Source organism: Bubalus bubalis, chromosome 19 (genome assembly GCF_019923935.1).
Source record: "Bubalus bubalis isolate 160015118507 breed Murrah chromosome 19, NDDB_SH_1, whole genome shotgun sequence".
Classification (NCBI taxonomy): Eukaryota; Metazoa; Chordata; class Mammalia; order Artiodactyla; family Bovidae; genus Bubalus; species Bubalus bubalis.
In genome coordinates, this window is record NC_059175.1 from 55,044,756 (window position 1) to 55,063,579 (window position 18,824).

An 18,824-nucleotide genomic window follows, 5' to 3' on the forward strand; every position below is an offset into this window, starting at 1 on the left:
CGATGGACGTGAGTCTGAGTGAACTCCGGGAGTTGGTGATGGACAGGGGGACCTGGCGTGCTGCAATTCATGGGGTCGCAAAGAGTCGGACACGACTGAGCAACAGATCTGATCTGATCTGATCTGATACATCTTTCACAAAAGTTTCCTATAAGCTTATACACAAAACGGACGATGTTGTTTTAACTGTATTTTCATTTAAAATAGCTATTTGTTCCCATTAAAACAAATATGCACATCATTTTATTTGCTGCAAATGGATGCAGCTTTTTTTTTACCAGTTTCTATTGTCATATCTTTCTCCATTTGTCCACCATTATTAGATTGCAAATAAGTATTTTCACATACATAGTTTCACAGGAGTCTATTTTCTCATTATAAGGTCTTAGATTTGGAATTTTGAATCAAATTAAATAGAGTAATCTATTTTTTAGATACTAACAAATTGAATTTCAGAGACTTGTATTTTTTATAAACTGAAAGCTTAAAATTTGGAAGTTTAAAGCTTTCTGGTTTCCTTTCGGTATCATTTTAAGAAAGCTGTGGTACATATACACAATGGAGTATTACTCAGCCATTAAAAGAATACATTTGAATCAGTTCTAATGAGGTGGATGAAACTGGAGCCTATTATACAGAGTGAAGTAAGCCAGAAAGAAAAACACCAATACAGTATACTAATGCACATATATGGAATTTAGAAAGATGGTAACAATAACCCTGTGTATGAGACAGCAAAAGAGACACTGATGTATAGAACAGTCTTATGGACTCTGTGAGAGAGGGAGAGGGTGGGAAGATTTGGGAGAATGGCATTGAAACATGTAAAATATCATGTATGAAATGAGTTGCCAGTCCAGGTTCGATGCACGATACTGGATGCTTGGGGCTGGTGCACTGGGACGACCCAGACGGATGGAATGGGGAGGGAGGAGGGAGGCAGGTTCAGGATGGGGAACACATGTATACCTGTGGTGGATTCATTTTGATATTTGGCAAAACTAATACAATTATGTAACATTTAAAAATAAAATTAAATTAAAAAAAAAGAATTAACATAAATATTAGTTATTTTCTTAAGACATATATTCACTTTTAGTCAATTCTTAAATTTTTCCAGAATTTATTTTGAAGTTTAATGTGATCCAGGGAAATCCTGGTTAGGACCTGCTTTAGAAAAACCCCACCTGTGGCAGTTGCCGTGGAAGAGAGAAGGCAGTCTATGTTACAAGTCTACTATGGGCAGAATTCCCATGGGATCGCAATTTCATGGGGTCGCAAAGAGTCGGACACGACTGAGCGACTGAACTGAACTGAATTGAATGCTTAATGTCATATCTTTAGCCAAAATCATTATTGATTTATACAGTATGTATCATGAAAGGATTTTAGCAGCCAGTAGTGTTTGTTTTTTTAATATAAATTTATTTATTTTAATTGAAGGCTAATCATTTTACAATATTGTATTGGTTTTGCCATACATCAACATGAATCCGCCACGGGCATTTGAAATCAAGTTCAGGAAGCGGTCACAGAAAATGGTGACTATAAGCCTATCAGTAGGAAATTACCTGCACTAGGAGATATGCAGAGAAAGGATGAACTGTTTTGGACTCTGGAAAACTATCTGTGGAAGAGAATTAGTGTCCACCATTGTTGAAAATGTATGTGACATACTTTGCACTCAGCTTAAGTCAAATGCTCTAAGCAATTTGAAAACAACAGCACCTAAAACTAATGAACATGTAGGAAGTATGTCACCTTTAAGTTTTAAAAAATATGTTAGAATTTGTCCACATGAACATTTTCTTTGATGGAGAAGCAATTTAATCAAATGGTCTTCTGTTTTAAAATTAACTATTTAAGATTTTAACAGTTTTCTATATTTATTTTGATTGCAGTTTTTATTGTAACACATCTGATTTATACAAATATTATACTTCAAACTTGTGTTCACAATTTATCCTGAAATTTTAAATATCTGATCCTTTGCTTAATATGCACTTATACTAATTCTATTTTCATTTCATAATGAAAATCAACCAATCCTTGAGAGTTGCTTTAAATAAAAATTTCCTGAAGTTTTTCCAATGCAGATATATTTTTTTTACATATTATCAGTTAATAAATTAATCTTATTTTGTTTCTGTTCACATGATTTAATTAAATGTTATATTGATTGAAGAATGTTGTTGTTCAGTAGCTAAGTCAATGTCCGACTCTTTGTGAACCCATGGACTGTAGTATGCCAGGCTCCTCTGTCCTCTGCTGTTGCCTGGAGTTTGCTCAAATTCATGTCAATTGAGTCAGTGATAGAAAGATAGAATTCAGTGCAAATCTAATACAGTTATGTAAAGTTTAAAAATAAAATAAAATTTAAAAATGAAAAAAAAAAAATAAAAAAAATAAAATAAAATATTCAGGATAAAGTCACCCAATCTAACAGATGTCTGTTACATGAGTATATGTACACACTCATAATTAATGAGAAGTTATGATAAAAATATTTTATTTACAATCAGATCATATCAGTCGCTCAGTCATGTCCGACTCTTTGCGACCCCATGAACCACAGAACGCCAGGCCTCCCTGTCCATCACCAACTCCCGGAGTTCACTGAGACTCACGTCCATCGAGTCAGTGATGCCATCCAGCCATCTCATCCTCTGTTGTCCCCTTCTCCTCCTGCCCCCAATCCCTCCCAGCATCAGAGTCTTTTCCAGTGAGCCAACTCTTCGCATGAGGTGGCCAAAGTACTGGAGTTTCAGCTTTAGCATCATTCCTTCCAAAGAAATCCCAGGGCTGATCTCCTTCAGAATGGACTGGTTGGATCTCCTTGCAGTCCAAGGGACTCTCAAGAGTCTTCTCCAACACCACAGTTCAAAAGCATCAATTCTTCGGCGCTCAGCCTTCTTCACAGTCCAACTCTCACATCCATACATGACCACAGGAAAAACCATAGCCTTGACTAGACGAACTTTGTTGGCAAAGTAATGTCTCTGCTTTTGAATATGCTATCTAGGTTGGTCATAACTTTCCTTCCAAGGAGTAAGCGTCTTTTAATTTCATGGCTGCAGTCACCATCAGTAGTGATTTTGGAGCCCAGAAAAATAAAGTCTGACACTGTTTCCCCTTCTATTTCCCATGAAGTGGTGGGACCAAATGCCATGATCTTCGTTTTCTGAATGTTGAGCTTTAAGCCAACTCTTTCACTATCCACTTTCACTTTCATCAAGAGGCTTTTGATTTCTTCTTCACTTTCTGCCGTAGGGTGGTGTCATCTGCATATCTGAGGTTATTGATATTTCTCCCAGCAATCTTGATTCCAGTTTGTGTTTCTTCCAGTCCAGCATTTCTCATGATGTACTCTGCATATAAGTTAAATAAACAGGGTGACAATATACAGCCTTGACGTACTCCTTTTCCTGTTTGGAACCAGTCTGTTGTTCCATGTCCAGTTCTAACTGTTGCTTCCTGACCTGCATACAAATTTCTCAAGAGGCAGATCAGGTGGTCTGGTATACCCATCTCTTTCAGAATTTTCCACAGTTGATTGTGATCCACACAGTCAAAGGCTTTGGCATAGTCAGTAAAGCAGAAATAGATGTCTTTCTGTAACTTTCTTGCTTTTTCTATGATCCAGCGGCTGTTGGCAATTTGATCTCTGGTTCCTCTGCCTTTTCTAAAACCAGCTTGAACATCAGGAAGTTCACGGTTCACATAATGCTGAAGCCTGGCTTGGAGAATTTTGAGCATTACTTTACTAGCATGTGAGATGAGTGCAATTGTGCGGTAGTTTGAGCATTCTTTGGCATTGCCTTTCTTTGGAATTGGAATGAAAACTGACTTTTTCCAGTCCTGTGGCCTCTGCTGAGTTTTCCAAATTTGCTGGCATATTGAGTGCAGCACTTTCACAGCATCATCTTTCAGGATTTGAAATAGTTCAACTGGAATTCCATCACTTCCACTCGCTTTGTTCATAGTGATGCTTTCTAAGGCCCACTGGACTTCACATTCCAGGATGTCTGGCTCTAGGTCAGTGATCACACCATTGTGATTATCTGGGTCATGAAGATTATTTAAAGTAGTACCAGATAAATAAATAGATAAAAATATACAAGTAGATAAAAATATAACATAGCTATTACAAGAAAGGAGTTCAGCAAAATAAGACAAAGCTATGAAATTTATCTGATACATAAAAGGAGTCGACTAGATGACCAGATATTTAAAAGATGCTTACTCCTTGGAAGGAAAGTTATGACCAACCTAGATAGCATATTTAAAAGCAGAGACATTACTTTGCCAACAAAGGTCCATCTAGTCAAGGCTATTGTTTTTCCAGTGGTCATGTACGCATGTGAGAGTTGGACTGTGAAGAACGCTGAGCACCAAAGAATTGATGCTTTTGAACTATGGTGTTGGAGAAGACTCTTGAGAGTCCCTTGGACTGCAAGAAGGTCCAACCAGTCCAGTTCTTTGGAAGGAATGATGCTAAAGCTGAAACTCCAATACTTTGGCCACCTCATGTGAAGAGTTGACTCATTGGAAAAGACCCTGATGCTGGGAGGGATTGGGGGCAGGAGGAGAAGGAGACGACAGAGGATGAGATGGTTGGATGGCATCACTGACTCGATGGACATGAGTTTGAGTGAACTCCGGGAGTTGGTGATGGACAGGGAGGCCTGGCGTGCTGTGATTCATGGGGTCACAAAGAGTTGGACACAACTGAGCGACTGAACTGACTAGAGTCGACTAGATGACCAGATATTAATGATTTAAACTCAGAAATTGAATAATTTAATACATCATATTCCCAAACTAATAATAGCTAATAAAAATGCTAAGCAAAATCCTTTATTTTAAAATTTCTCAAAGTACCCAAGGTTCAATTAAGAGGAGAGATATTATGAAAATGAAATATTATGGCAACAGGATGGCCCTAGAAAATATTAACACATATTTTATAAAAAAACACATTAATTAACATGCTGCAAGAATCAGAGATGGCTGAGTGAGACTGCATGAAGTGAGACAAGAAAATTGATATATCAGAATTAATAACTCAGATAGAGATCATGTTTCTATTAGTAAATGCAAGAGAAACAATAATGTCAGTGGGACTGGATTGGTTAATTAAGCGATTTTATGAGAACAATTGATTGAAAGTTTAAGCCAATATCTATTTTTACCTGATTTAGGATGTATAATGATGCATTAAATTTAAGTCTACTTGACAACATTTGACTATCTAAACAAAAAATGTAATGTCCAACATCAGTTGATCATTTTGATATGTTTATCAGATTTGTTAAGTATTTTAAAATGCCTAATTTAAGTGTGAAATTTAATTATCAGATCCCCCTTTTCATTATTAAACTTCTATTTAAGTATCTTTTTTGATTTTCTTTTTAAAATGTTCACTTCCAGTTTTATTGAAATATAATTGATAGCACTGTATAAGCTTAAAGTGTGCAAAATAATGATTTAACAACATACATCAAGAAATGATTACTATAATAAATTTGTATATATATATCATATAGATACAAAATAGAAGAAAAAGAAAAAATTTGCTTTCCTTGTGATGAGAACTCTTAGGATCTATTTTCTTAACAACTTCCATGTATAACATACAGGAGTTTTAGTTATATTAATCACGTTGTATATTGCATTCCTAGTACTCATTTTCTTGTAACTCAAATTTGGACCTTTTGATCACCTTCATCCAATTCCCCCTTCTGCTGCTGCTGCTAAGTGGCTTCAGTCATGTCTGACTCTGTGTGACTCTTTTTTATGGCTGGATAATATTCTGTTATATATTATACCATTATAAACATTAGAAACAATACCTGTGTCTGTATATCTACTGACAAAATAATTAGGGAAGTGTTGAAAAGACCTACTTCATAAGTGAGCAAAGATTGAGTAATAGATAAAAGTAAAATGTTTCTGATTATATATCAGAGACAAATGTCTCACTGCTGACATAAGAAACCTGTTAACACTATCCTGAGGTATCAAGACATACAGCTTCATAAGAATCTTAATTTCAGATTCCCCACTAATGGCAATGCTTCTATCATAGCTCTACTTTGATCATTTATTAAGATTATATTTGAAGTCCATACTAAGGAGATTATGTTTTGTTTCATAAGCACTGAATGCCAAAGAACATCTTAAATGTTCTTTGACCTAGGGAGTAAAATGGTCATAAAATATAGTAGTTAGGAACATTATTCAGAGGGAGATTTAAAGAATGGAATTAAAGAGATTGAAACCTCAGGCACAGTCAACAGGCTATTTCTGTATTACAGATGCTAATAAGAGCACATCCCTTGTGGCTAATAAAAGCTGAACAGAAATGGAAAAAATGTCTCCAAAGTTTTGAATCTGTATTACCTGGAGAATAAAAGTCATAATTTAAAATTATGCAAATGTAAGAGAAAAGCTGCGTTTGGCTTCTGTTATTTTTCCTTTTGTTTTTAAGAGAAGAAAAAAAAATGATTTCAAGGTTGGATGTCAAATGAAAAGAACACCCAAGTAATTCTGATGATGAGAATTAGTGTTGTTAACTATTTACTAGGTTCAAAACACTCATCTAACTGCGTGCTTGCTGCTTGCCATAAACCAATTTTTCAGATGAGGCAAGTGAAGCCCAAAGATGGAAAGTGTCTAGTGTTAGTTAGCTGATCACTGGTAGCACCAGGACTTACATATAGACATGCTAGCTACAAAAGATTGCGCTCTTATCCAATTTACCATCCACAAATAAATATCTTAAGTCAGGCTTAAGGGAAGAATGGGAACTGATGAATACATCGACTTTGGAAAGAAGAAAAAAATAGTTGTACAAGAGAATTCAGAGCAGTCGTTCTTAACAGTGGCCAATTGTGCAGCTTTACAATTAGATTCGTTGGTCCAAACACTGAGAATCCTCGATCGGTAGGTTTTGAGTAGCAACTGACCTATTTAGTTAAAAGAAGATCCACAGTGATTCTGATTCACAGGCAAAGTGAGAATCACAAATGTAGGGAGGGAAATAAAGAGAGTTAGTTGCTACAACCCCTCTTAAATGATAAGAGTTAACTTATCAAAGGTATGTTATGCATGAAGAAACGAGAAGCCAAAGTGTAGCTCTCTGTCATTCAGTTGAGCTCTGTCATTAAGCTGTCCTATTGGCAAGTTTGCTGGCCCAGAATTGTAATCTTGAGAAACATCCGCAGGCACTAGGAATACTATTTATCATGAATTCTGTACACCATCTCTACATCTCAATTATATTAAAGAGTAACCAAGTTTAAGCTATATCCATGGACACACAATTTCTAAACATTGAGATGGAATCCCAAAGTCTAACTTTAAACTCTATTATTTTTCCCATTGGAGATTTATTTGAGATGATGCTTTCATAATGGTGCTTCTTTGAGATTATGTTTTCAGAGCCCTAGAGGTCTAGAGAGTTTACTTGGGGCCAGTTTGGTGAAAAGCAGAGCAGACAAAGGAATGCAGAAGAACAGCTTGGAAACCTCCATCTAATATCTTCTTATATCTTCAACCACAACATCTTTGTTCTTATGTAGTGGGATTCTGTGTGTGTGTGTGTGTGTGTGTGTGTGTGTGTGTGTGTGTTTAAGCTGCCAGGCTCCTCTGTCCATGGGATTCTTCAGTCAAGAACATTGAAGTGGGATGCCATTTCCTCCTCCAAGGGATCTTCCTGACCCAGGGATAGAACCCATGTCTCTTATGTTTCCTGCATTGGCAGGCAAATTCTTTAACCACAGCCCACAAAGGGTATAAAAGTTACTGAGTTAACCCAAGAAGACAAAATAGGAGTAATAACAGTAGATATGGTGGTTCAGAAGAAGTTAGCACTTTATGTACAGGAAAGATCTATCTTAACTAACTTACGCAAATCATGAAAAATTGAGAAATTCACAAATGTTGTCAACTATAAGGATATTTGAAAAATTTCTCAACAAAGCAATTATATTCATATTACTTCCCCTTATTATAAAAATCACATTTCTTATATGAACTAATTTTTACAGCATGCTTATATTTTAGGAATAAATTTTGACTAACTTATCTTGTATAACACTCTTCGGGAAGACTTTAGTACAAGGGATTCCAAACTGGCACCCTGGTCAAAATGGGTCACTCCGCTATGTTGCGTTTGTAAGATGGCCATGCGATCCATAGTGCAAAGCAAGATGCATTTGAAAGTGACAGTAGGCATGAAACTCGACAGTCAGTCCCCTGGCATACAGAGATACATGGCCATACTACCTATTTAGCTACTATAAGGTTGAAAAACATCAATCTGAACACTTTTGTATGAATTAGTGCTTCCAGTTCACCAAAGTCCACACTACTCCTTAGTGTTTGAATTTTTGTTACCTGATCCCTATTTTATGCAAATAAAAATATGAATATAAACCCATCTCCTTTGTAAGTAAAGAATGTATGTATACATGCATGTGTGTTTACATGTACACACAATATATTAATTTCATACATGTATGTACAAATATACACACATTGTGTATGTACATGTGTGCACACGTATAATTTTTAAATCTATTCATACCTTGGTTCTCCCACATAATGGATAATCTTCCCTCTGCCTCTTATTACAAAGATTCTCATTTATTCTCCCCCATTTTCTCCACTCAGAATCTTTTCTTGCCCTCAAAGGAGGAGAATTCCACCTGGCCATAACTTCAATATGTTAGTATTATGATTTCCACTATTTTCTTTAATTGGGTATAACAAAAACCAACAACATGCCTATAGCTGATGAACAATGAGAACAATGTATCAGTAGATATATTAATACTTGACAAAAATTACTCCCATCTGACCTGTATTTTTTAAGTGAAGCTTTGTTGAATACATTCATCACAGGAGTATTGTTTGCAAAATAGCCAGTTTAGATCTCTAGTAGTATAGAGAACTGTTAATGGTTGCTATACACCAGCACCTCTTATTTTGAAGTACTTAAACATAAGCACAAAGCCACAAACAAGAGAATGAGAATGAGAATAATAAATTATGGAAATCAGAACTAATTGTGCTTTCAGAGGTTTGATAGATTATCCTTTTAAAACAGGAAAGAAGAGCTGGGTTTTTGTTATTGCAATGCTGAGATGAATTACCCATGACCTTATGTAAACTGAAAGCTTGTACTGACCTGTTGAAATCGGAAAACTTGTAACCATGGCAACGGAGGGCAAGTAAAATTAGGTTTCTGCTGCAGTTATAAATGAGGTGGAGAAACCCTGGACCTTTCCTCCCTCAATCTGTGACAAAGACAACACAGAAAATGAAAACCATCATTTTTTTCTGTCTATGGCTTTCCTAATCATAAAATGCAAGTCATAATTTGGATGAAAATCTCCACAAAGACAGACAGTGATCTACAAGGTGTGAAGGGAGAGAAGGTAGGGTGTAAGGATTGGCGAAATAAAGTAGAATCAGAAAGATATAGAAGATCACAGGCAGTGGCAAAGCCACTGATTAAAAAATTCTTAAACGCTTGCCATACACAACTGCAGTGTTGGACATTTCAAAGTATCTAAACATACTTGAGCCAAAGTACAAGAGAAAACCAATAATCCACTTCAAATGATTGCACTGTTTATCTCTTTTATCTAGAATAAAAAGGATATTAAGCACAGAATATTTGTAACTGTATCCATCTTTACTGTGTTCTAAACTAAATAAATAATGATGTATAAAGCTTTGAAATGTGATTCTATCTATACAAGCTTAATGGCCACTATGGTTAATTCTGTTAATCCTTTTAAGTCAGAATTTTTATCAAGTGTTTTCCAAAAATTTAACCTCTTTCACCCGACACTTGGTGGCACTACTACTTCATAAGGCAAGTCCCTGCAAATGGTTCCCAAATCTTCTGTTTTAAGGCTTTGGAAAATACATTATCTATCACTCTCAAGTACAACCCTTCCGCTCAAATGCTTTGACTATGCTACCTGCATGCGTGCGTGCTATGTTGCTTTTGTCGTGTCTCACATTTTGCATTGGTGTGGACCGTAGACTGCCAGACTTCTTTCTCTGTCCATGAGACTCTCCAGGCAAGAATACTAGAGTGCTCTGCCATGCCCTCCTCCGTGGGATCTTCCCAACCCAGGGACTGAACCTGTGTTTCTTATACCTCCTGCATTGGCAGGTGGATTCTTTACCTCTAGAGCCATCTGAGAAGCCCCTATGCTACTTGAGGCATTAATAAATTTCCTGTCCCTCCATTTTCTTCCAACAATTTGGAAAAAAAAATAATTTGCTACAAGCACAATTTTTTTTTTAACACACTAAGTTAATAGGGATGGAAAATAGAAGAAAAATACTTTGCATGTTTACTAGGTTGATGCTTTTGAGTCCACACTGTCCCGGGGAACTTTCTGAAATGACAGATGTGTTCTTTGGAACACTAAGATGATGGACATTGAGTTGTCTAAGATGCAGCCACTAACCATATGTGGCTACTGAACTTGAAAGTTAATCTTGCAATAGAGAAACTAACATCTTTAGACATGTGTTTAATTAAATCAACTTAAATTTCAGCACTCACAGGCAGTTAGAGGCAATTATGTTGAACCACACAGCTTGGACCTCCCTAGGGATGGACATGAGTTTGAGTTAACTCCAGGAGTTGGTGATGGACAGGGAGGTCTGGCATGCTGCAGTCCATGGGGTCACAAAGAGTCAGACACGACTGAACGACTGAACTGAATTGATCTAAACTGAGGGATGGACCTGAGCTGTTGGCCCAAGAGGACAGGAAGGGAAGCAAGGTATGATAAGAAAAGTGATTATCTCACCAGTTTCCCAATCAGTAGGGGGAAAATTAAATAAACCAGTCTCTAATATAATAAATTATCCTCTCTGTTATCACCTAGGAAGGAGTAAAATGTTTTCTTTGCAATAATGCCTATACTGATTGGGTTTCCCTTCTAAACATTTCTCCTTTTTGTGTATTTTCCCCTCTTTATAATAGTTAAGGGAACAGAAACACATTCAGTGGCAGTCACTTTGAACTGTGTTGCCCAAGGATGATCCCATGGAGCTTCTCATCACTCAACCCCATCCCCAGTGGCCTGGGCTAAAGGTCAGAATAAGGCTTTCCAAATTTGTTCTTTCTTGCTCCATTGAGTGCATTCAACAACAGTAAGATGCAACAGAAAAAAGGTTGATTCAAAGATGGTTCTTGTCTCCAGGCATAAAATTATATTTGGAAAGACAATGAGAAATGGTCAGTCGTTAGTGTGTCCTGGACTACTCTTAATTCTAGCACTAATTTATCCCTTACCTCCTTAAATGACTTAGTTAAGTTTATCAGGGCTTCCCCGATAGCTCAGTTGGTGAAGAATCTACCTGCAATGCAGAAGACCCCGGTTCAATTCCTGAATCAGGAATATCCCCTGGAGAATGGATAGGCTACCCACACCAGTATTCTTGGGCTTCCCTTGTGGCTCAGCTGGTAAAGGATCTGCCTGCAATGTGGTGGACCTGGGTTCAATCCCTGGATTGGGAAGATCCACTGGAGAAGGGAAAGGCTACCCACTCCAGTATTCTGGCCTGGAGAATTCCATGGACTATATAGTCCATGGGGTTGCAAACAGTCAGACACGACTGAGCGACTTTCACTTTAACTTTTCACTTTCAAGTTTTGTTAAATTTGATTTTGTCCCAGTGCACCAGCCCCAAGCATCCAGTATTGTGCATCGAACCTGGACTGGCGACTCGTTTCATATATGATATTATACATATTTCAATGCCATTCTCCCAAATCATCCCACCCTCTCCATTTTGATATATGGCAAAACCAATACAATATTGTAAAGGTAAATAAAATTAAATTTAAAAAAATAAAAAATAAAAGAGAAAATTAAAAAAATAATAAATTGAATTACAGGAAAAAAACAAAATTTGATTTTGTCATCCTTATTGGAGTAGGGGTCTCAGAGGAAAAGGACTGTTTTTTTTTGTTTGTTTGTTTTCCAACCTTTAAAAATGAAAGAATTTGGAGAATTGAGACTTCACAAATTTCCTGTTATAAAAGCAGTGTGCTGATAACCACCTCCTAATAGTGACAATGCAATTACTCTACTGACTGTTATGGATGTGCAGGAATTACTGCCAGAATCTTGTAAAAACTCTACTATGAGTTCTAAATTTGAACAACTGTATTTCTACGATAAGAAATGCTGTGTCATATCAAAAGTGACTCCACAGGTACCTGGTTATTTTGAAAAAATTTCCCCTGCAATTCTCTTACATGCATTTATAATATAAGCTTTCTGAAAGATGTTTTTTCACTCAGATGATTTAGCCTTCAGCTGGTCAAAATCTGCACTCTGTTCCTACGGCCCATATGCCAAGAATACTCCCCCACTTCCATCATACAATTTTTTTCTTTTTTATCTTCTGCTTCCCTATAAATAATCACTTCTGTTTTTAATCCATTTCAGGTTCAAAATAGGTACAGAATGGTCTTGATGATTGCTTTACATATTTACAATTATTTCTTATATTTTCACTGATATTTTCGTTGATCATTCTCGTCGTTATGCTGTCCCCAATCATATAGGACACCTAGAAAAATTAAAGGAAAAATTTTTCTTTTTGTGAAAATATTTATCAGCCAGAGCCTATTTGACTAAAATCATGCCAGTTACTTGAATGGAAAGATTTAAGAAAGTGTTAAATAATACAAAGGATGAAAAGAAAATGCTAAGGTATCTATCATAAAGGTAGCTACTATTAAAAAAAAGCAAAAAACAAACCATGAGCCCAAATGCTCAGGAAACAAGGGGACAATGACGAAAACTTAGAAACTTAAAGGAAGGGCCTCTGGGAGCTGAAACTCAGACCTTTCAGGAGGGACTGAAATGGTGTTCCTGGATGGAAGACAAGATGTGGCTGATTCTGCAACTGTTGGCAAAAATGCGGACTGCATTCAGCTGCTGCTACAGAAATAGCTGCTGCCTCCAGGGTGAGGAGATGCAGCAGTGATGCTCACAGGAACACAAGCAGACGGGAAGCCCATGTAAGGCAGACAGGAAGGAACAAGTCTCTCTCTCCTCCAGGCTTGAAAGCCTCCTCTGATACCTTTTATTGGCGGAGCCAAATAGAAAGACAGTTGACAGAGCAGAAATGCAGTGATCTGAATCCCAGCTCCATAATCAGCAAGCAGGGTGTAGAGAAGGGGTTGAAGTTAAGAGACAATGATTAATAATTGCCGGAGACTACATATCAACTTTTTATGAAGAGAGAACTTATATTCTTACTAGCTTCCCAAAGGGATATGTAACTTCCAAATAAATAAGAATCAATGAATAAACAGAAAAGATAAAAGAACCTCATGGCAGAAAGTTGGATGTTCTTTCTACTGTTTTACACTGTGTCTTCCATTCCTTTGGTTAGTTATATTTTCACTAAGAAAAAGCATCTCAATGCAAATTTCAAAACATCATTTGTGCTCAGAATACATTAGGTGTTAGGATGTGGTAACCAAAAAGCAAAACAAACCACCCATGCATCCAAAATCCTTGTTCACACCCTACTTGATATCTATGTTTACAAGATTTACAAATTTCCCAAAATCAAATAAGTACAACAAAGTCTACAACCTGTTTTTTTTTTTTTCAGGTATTATTAGTGTATCCATAAACTAACAGTACATTGAACATAGGAATTATTTAACATAGTTTGACCTACTAGGTTAAATTTTAAATTAGTTATTAAATAATATTCTTTTTTTTCTATCTGATAATGATTGAAACAGTTCCTTGGGATTTCTTCTTGTTACTCAAGCAAACACAGTGCTTGGGTATGTTGGAAACATGAAAGGAAATCAGAGGGAAAAAAAAAGAGAAAACTCAGGGTTAGAACTGTTCAATTGTTTGCATCTTGATAACCAACACATCCTAATAACTCCCTAGAATGCACGGTACCCTTGAACTTGATATTTGAATGGGTCCAATAAGTTATGTGACATTCAAATAGAAGCAATATGATATTCAGTTCAGTTCAGTTCAGTTCAGTCGCTCAGTTGTGTCTGACTCTTTGCCACCCCATAAATCACAGCACGCCAGGCCTCCCTGTCCATTACTATCTCCCGGAGTTCACGCAAACTCATGTCCATTGAGTCGGTGATGCCATCCAGCCATCTTATCCTCTGTCGTCCCCTTTTCCTCCTGCCCCCTATCCCTCCCATCTATGGAGTGTTAAACAGACATTTCTGTCAGTAGAAATAGAGATGCTTAGGTTAAGTAGAAAATGTTGTTTTATTTTGGAATGATTTCATAACTTTAGGAATAAAACAAATGGTGAGAGTTCTGGGAATTAAGATTGTCATTAAAGAGAGAGCTGGAAAAAGTTAGAAAGTCTATCTGGACATAAGGAAATGGGTGCCTTAGAATAAGAGGTCTAGCCCCCAAGAAGGAACTGTAGATGGAAGAGAAAACCACCCAGTATCGCTGTCGCATGGATCAAAATAATTCAGGGCAGATTAAAGCAAAAGACTGAAGCTTTGCTTATATTCAGATATCCAGGGCACTGGATATGGATTTAGGCACAGTGAAATTAACCTATCAATCAATGGTGAAATAGGGATTTCTAATGCTCAGTTGCTCAGTCATGTCTAACTCTGCAACCCCATGGACTGTAGCCTGCCAGGCTCCTCTGTCCATGGGATTCTCTAGGCAAGAATACTGGAGCAGGTTGACATTTTCTTCTCCAGGGGATTTTCCTGACCTGAGGATCGAACCGGCATCTCCTGCTTCTGCTGCATTAGCAGGGGAATTCTTTACCACTGAGCCACCTGGGAAGCCGTAGGACACAACTGAGCTTTATTCACAATTTAGACTGAGTGTGAGGTGACACTGAACAGAACCAGAGGAGGAAGGATGGTCATCTCCTCAAGTCCTTGGAAAAATAATGGGTAAACTGATAGATGTGAATTTAAATAGAACATTTCATTGACTAAACTGAGAGGTGAAATACGCCAGTGATTACAATTAAAGTATTACTTACTGTGCTGCATTAAGTAAATTTCTCTGATAACATCTCCTTACCACACAAAGTAATTCTACACGGACATCTTTTCATCTATTATGTCTGAACCTTAATTTCTTTCATACTATAGATACAACATCTATTTTGTTTGTCATGACAGTCTCATTTACAAGATTATGAAATGCCCCAGGGCAGGGCATATGCTTCCTTCATCTTGGAATCCTCATTACCTGGCACCCAGCCTGGCATGCAGCAGGCATCCATACAGTTGAGTGAATTTGTTGAATTTCAATCTGTTTTTAAAACAGACTCAATTGAATCAAATGAGTGAAAATGTCCACTTGATCTCAGTGATTTCTGGTCACTCTTAGACAATAGATGCAATTCATCAAATGCTGTGCTTCAAAGTTTGAAAGGTCCTTAAAAGTCATCTATTTTACCAGCCTTTGAAATCCTGAACCGTATTTCTTCATGTATATATATGTGTGTGTGTGTGTGTGTGTGTGTGTGCAAGATATGTATACACATACTTTTTCACACACATGTATATGTATTTAAATTTACATTTTGGGTGATTTTCTTCCTGAAGGTTCTGTTTCATTCATTTGCTTAACAAAGAAGGCCTGTGTTAAAATTCATGTTTAAAAAGTCAAAAGTGAAAAGAACCATTGGTATTCATTAGGCTTTAAGCAAATATCATGAACACCTAATTGCTTTTCAGTTCAGTTCAGTTCAGTCGCTCAGTCACATCCGACTCTTTGCGACCCCATGAACCGCAGCATGCCAGGCCTCCCTGTCCATCACCAACTCCTGGAGTCCACCCAAACCCACGTCCATTGAGTCGGGTATGACACCCAACCGTCTCATCCTCTGTCATCCCCTTCTCTTCCTGCCCTCAATCTTTCCCAGCATCAGGGTCTTTTCAAATGAGTCAGCTCTTCACATGAGGTGGCGAAAGTATTGGAGTTTCAGTTTCAACATCAGTCGTTCCAATGAACACCCTGGACTGATCTCCTTTAGGATGGACTGGTTGGATCTCCTTGCAGTCCAAGGGACTCTCAAGAGTCTTCTCCAACACCACAGTTCAAAAGCATCAATTCTTTGGCGCTCAGCTTTCTTTATAGTCCAACTCTCACATCCATACCTGACCACTGGAAAAACCATAGCCTTGACTAGACTAATTGCTTTTAGAAAAAGATAAAGTTAGTACAGAGTACTTTTTGGATTTTCAAAGTAGAATATGATGTATCTTTTTATACTCTGTACCCATTTGTAAGGGCTTCCTAGGTGGCTCAGTAGTAAAGAATCTGCTTGCTAATGCAGGAGACACTAGTTCAATTCCTGGGTTGGAAAGATCCCTTGAGAAGGGAATGGCAATCCACTCCAGTTTTCTTCCTGGAGAATCCCCATGAACAGAGGAGCCTGGCAGGCTACAGTCCCTGGGGTCACAAAAGAGTCAGAAATGACTTAGAGACTAAATGACAACAACCGATTTATAAATGCTGTTGACCACAGTATAACTGAGGATTCAACAGATGAATGACTGAGAAAATAGCATATTAATAAAAATGATATTTTAAAACTAAAATGCCAAATATACTGAGAGAAAAAATAAATATAAATGTAAGTAATGGTAAGAAGTATGGCATTTATTTAATTTAATTTTTTTAAAAAAGAAAAACTAGAAATTTAACTTGCAAATTGATTATCTGTTTTGAAAATACTTCACTCAGAAATACACAGTATGGAACTTCCCTGGTTGTCCAATGGTTAAGAATCTGCCTTTCAATCCAGGGAATGTGCATTTGATCACTGCTCTAGGAACTAAGAGCCTATATGCCTCAGGGCAACTAAGTTCTTGCACAGAAACTAGAGAGTCTGAGCACTACAAAAAAAATAAAAATAAAAAACTCACATGCCACAACTAGGACCTGAGGCAGCCATATATATAAAATCCACGGTAAGATCCATTGCTTTACAACAAATATTCATTCATTCAAGAAATATTGATGTGGAAACAATAATAAATAATAAATAAATAAAGCTTCATATGAATTAAGCTTCACAAAAATTAAGTTCCTAACATTCTAAAATCATAGGCACTATAAAGGAAATAAGTAAGTGCTATAATACTGGACAAGAGCTTGTATGACTCTAGGCTCAGGGACCAGAAAAAGATCTGAGGTAGGGAAAAAACTGGGGAATATTGGGAAAGTCTGGGTATGACTGAAGCTTAAAGTGAAACATAGGAGATTCTGTGAGGTGAAGTTTGAGAAAGATGGAATAGAGCCTGGTAGGCTTTGAATTTTATTGTAATGGGAGACTAATGGAAACCTTATAAAAAAAAAAAGAGAGAGAGAGAGAGGGACATGGACTGATGAACGTTTAAACATCTGAGAGGAAGATGATGGGATCACAAACCCACGGCTAGCAATCCCACTTAGAAGCCAGCTGGTACAAGATATTCTATTGTAGGAATTTAAGAAGGGAGAGGATCATTAAATTAGTAGCTATAACAAAGATCTATGGTGTTAAAAAAAACTCTGAGTGGTAGAGTGTTATAAAAAAAATAAAAGTTGAATTGAAGGTGAGAGATCACATCATAGGAGGAATTGTGACCACTTTAGGACAGAGGAGCCTGGTGGGCTGCAGTCCATGGGGTCGCTAAGAGTCGGACACGACTGAGCGACTTCACTTTCACTTTCCACTTTCATGCACTGGAGAAGGAAACGGCAACCCACTCCAGTGTTCTTGCCTGGAGAATCCCAGGGACGGGGGAGCCTGGTGGGCTGCCATCTATGGGGTTGCACAGAGTCGGACACGACTGAAGTGACTTAGCAGCAGCAGCAGAGAGAAGCTAGACCTTGTGGGTTGAAAAGTGGATGAGAAATATAAAAGTGAGAGAGTGAGTGTAAAGCACGTTCCTGAGAATTTACGGTATGCCTAAAGTGAAATTGTACAGGAGTTGGAGAGGAGTGTGGATGACAAAAGGGAATACCAACTCATTGCCCAGCACAAAGTTCTCCAGTGACTACATCTCTAGAAGCTCACATTTCACCTCCAAGGCGTATTTTTCAATATTTCCTCACTTGATTTTCTACAGGGTCCCAAGTACTATGCTGGAAAGTTTTCAACTTCTGTACCTACTTTAATTATCTAGGTTCACTTCTTGTTCGGCATCTTGAAAATATGCTCCCATCTCCTGTTTGCCTGTCCTACTCCAAAACTCAGCTCTCATCTCCTGCTTACCACTGACAGCTTCCTTGTGATTGCAGCCAGCAGTGAATGTCTTTAAACTCTGACCACTTATTTCCTGTTCATCCTAGAGGTTAAAGTCCAAGAAAGAACCGTGGTCATGTTTCTAGGAATCTCCAAATCGTGCACTGTCAAAAACAGAGAGAAAGAAGTTGACACTGAAAAAGAGAGAACTAGCTTTCCTTGGGAAATCCTCACTTCTTTTACTACACAAAGGAGGTAGAAAACAGAAAAACAAACAGCACATTTTAGGTATCTTTGTGACACAGGAGAACAGAAAATGTGAGAAGTCATTACAAGAAAGAAAAAATAAATAAATAAAGTAGGAGAGTAGAGAGACCATGTCCTTTGGAGCACAGAAGTAGATTACTTCTACTTGTAATTTCTTTAAAATCCATTTCTCCATCTCTGACCAAGAATATTAGCAAGTCCTTTTTTCTTATATAACAATCAAGCCACAGTGGGCCTGACACAAATGAAGAAAGAAACATTCTCCTTTCCTGGTTTTTCTTTGCAATTCATCAACAGGT

General features: G+C 37.4%; 1 pseudogene; it reads left to right on the forward strand.

The window, feature by feature from the left end:
- Nucleotides 1-6,802: 6,802 nt before the first annotated feature.
- LOC112580662 overlaps nucleotides 6,803-18,824 on the forward strand; it is an 84,886-nt pseudogene continuing 72,864 nt past the window's right edge.